The sequence below is a fragment of the Cololabis saira genome, chromosome 8 (genome assembly GCF_033807715.1).
Source record: "Cololabis saira isolate AMF1-May2022 chromosome 8, fColSai1.1, whole genome shotgun sequence".
NCBI classification, from domain to species: domain Eukaryota; kingdom Metazoa; phylum Chordata; class Actinopteri; order Beloniformes; family Belonidae; genus Cololabis; species Cololabis saira.
In genome coordinates, this window is record NC_084594.1 from 43,369,453 (window position 1) to 43,372,304 (window position 2,852).

Here is a 2,852-nt window from a genome sequence, read left to right on the forward strand (position 1 = left end):
TATTTGTGTGTGTTTTATTGCTGTTGTGTACTTTTGTCAGCACTTTGGTGAACCTCGCTTGTTTTTAAATGTGTTTTATGATTGGCCTAAAGCTAGACTGGCAACAGATTTCTGGAAATGAAACATCAAATATCAACATGATCTTTGAGGGATAATAATCTTTACTTAACTGTATTTTGGGTAAAACACTTAATTGATCAGCCTCTTTAATGATCCATTGTGTCGTTCCCCCGCAGTAGTGTCCTGCTCCTGCAGACTTTGGCGTGACGTTGTTCTTGATAAATTCAATTTCTTAATTGCATTACAAACTCCCACTTGAAAACGCTTTCCTATCCTATTACGGCCAGCTCCTGCTTTGTTCGACAGGACAAAGCTTGAGAAGTCCAGATGAACCAGCCGTAGCCCTGGCTGATTGAGACAGTCATCTGTACTACTTTCAGTCTCGACGAGTGACCACATTTATGCATGGGACAAAAATGTTACCTTAATGGCATTTAAATGTTGAAAGGTGTGCAAAATCTCACAGTGCAAAGGCAAACAAACCCCGACGTTGCTAAATGGGACCTGAAAACCTTCAAACATAACAGATTAAACAAAATACTAAAATTTGATTTATTTGTTTATTTAGTTTTGCAGAATACTAACACTCTTTTACTAATACTGCAACATTCTTTCACATGGCAAAATATAACCACATTCAACGTAATTTACAAATAGCCGAGGAACCAGTGAGCGTGTGAGGCGGCTACGCGGGACCAACTTTGGAGACTTCCGTCACTGACTGTGTTGTGGAGGTCTCCTCCTCCCCTCCACCCATCCCCAGCATCGACAACATGCACGTTCGGAACTAAGGAACAAAAAACATCACAAAAAAAACAGATTACCTTTCAATTGTATATTGTCCTTATTCTTCACCATCTATTGAGGAACATTTTCATAACCTCGGCAGTCAAATAAAGACATTTTGTTCAGCAGGAATGAACCAGAAATGGCCCTGTGGTGATATTTATTTAATTACCTAACATTGTTTTGTTTTTTTAAAACACTGCAGCGGAGTAGTCCGGCCTTGGACTGAAATCTAAACACATCAGATATTTTTTTTAAGATTCTGCATAGTCAGTCAAACACAAAGAATGTGTAGTGAATATCGTATCAACAGCAGATAGAGCAAGACAAAGACGTTAATGCCCTCTCATCACCTCCTCTAATTTGCAACAATCTACATCCTGTCCCAGATAATTGATCACACCTTCTCGTTACTGAACCCAGCATTCTTAGCACTTGTCAGCCAGCTCACCTGCTTATTGAGGACGACGTAGATGACAGGGTTGTAGACGGTGGAGGCCTTGGAGAAGCAGGACGGTATGGTTGCAAGGCTGCTTTCTGGGTGGAGGCGGACTCAGCTTGGGCCTTGGCTGCCTGGTGGCAAGAAGTCGCAAAAGTTTCTCAGTTCTGAGAGGACTTGACTGGAAACATACAGTGTACATTTCAGTACCTCTGATTTCTATCCAATTTCTCTCACCATTTTAAGTGTGATGAGCAGCTGAGAGTAGCAAAAGACGATAGTGGTGAAGGGAACAGCAAAGCAGAAGCAGAAAAGAAACATCACATAGGACTCATTGTTGTATTGGTTGTTGGTGGTGTACCAGTCTGGTCCACATGAGCCTTCTGGGATATACCTGCAACAACACAGCGCAACAAACATGGAGCACATGTTCTTATTCTGACAACAGAAGGGTTTCATCTTCTGGTTCTGGGTCTTACCTGCTCCATCCAACCAGTGGAGGGACTGCGGCCAACAGTCCAAACACCCAGGTGAATGCACAGCAAACTAGAGCATGTTCGGGCTTAAACGCAAAGTTACCGAGCGGCTTGCAGATGACTAGCCACCTTCCAAAAGCTATTACAGCAAGAGACCACAAACTTACCATACCTGGAATAACACAGAGAGAGTTTGAGCCATCAGTATAATGTGGTCCAATAACAAAAAGTCGAGCCCATGTGAAATCTGTGCATTGCCCAAAAACGTAAATCTTACCACCAAGTGTTGCTGTGAAACCTTCAACCTTGCATGCCAGAGGTCCAAAGACGAAATATTTGAATCCAAAGGCGATGGAGGCGGTGGACGAGCCCACCATGGCCACCAGAAGATTTGCGATAGCCAAATTCACCAGGATATAGTTGAGGTGGGACCGGAGCTTCTTGTATTGTGCCGTGCATGCAACGGTGAGGATGTTGATGGCGGTACCAAACACAAACAGTAAGAACATAAATATTGCCATTGCATAGAACATGCCCGAGCCCCCCAGGTGGTCCTGAGGAACGAGGAAAGGGCTAAGTGATGTGATGTTATTTGTGTCCAAAGCGATTGGTATCCAGAAGTCTTCTGGCAGCTCCGTACTACGTCTCATTTTGCTCTATTTGATGCTCTGTTTCCCTGAAAAGACTTGTGTCAAGCAGTGTTAAATGATAAGAAGTCTGTAAGAAGAAGACAAGAATGAATCTCAAGGGCCACACCCTGACATTTATATAGGACCACACCCAATGAACTGATTTGATAATAATTAAATTGCTTGGGATTTTTCATTAACTGATCATTTCGTCAGTCGTCATGTGGTCGCCTGATTAGGAGTGGAAGCCCTTAAAGATGTTTTGAAAAGGTTTCTCAAGCATTGTATGGCTGGTGCGAAAGATCAACAACTTCCTCTTTCTTTGTTTTTTAATTAAAAATTGTTCATTTCTTTGTAGTGCAATGTTAATGTGTTTTTGGCGGGAAACCCCCAGAAAGGTGATGCTTGTCCGACTGCATCTCAAACATTGACGTAGATCCCTACTGAGTGGCATCAGCTGGT

At 42.7% G+C, this 2,852-nt stretch overlaps 1 pseudogene; it reads right to left on the reverse strand.

Moving 5' to 3' along the window:
• Positions 1–637: 637 nt before the first annotated feature.
• On the reverse strand, positions 638–2,608 carry LOC133448993 (blue-sensitive opsin-like; annotated as a pseudogene).
• Between the last annotated feature and the right edge of the window lie 244 nt (positions 2,609–2,852).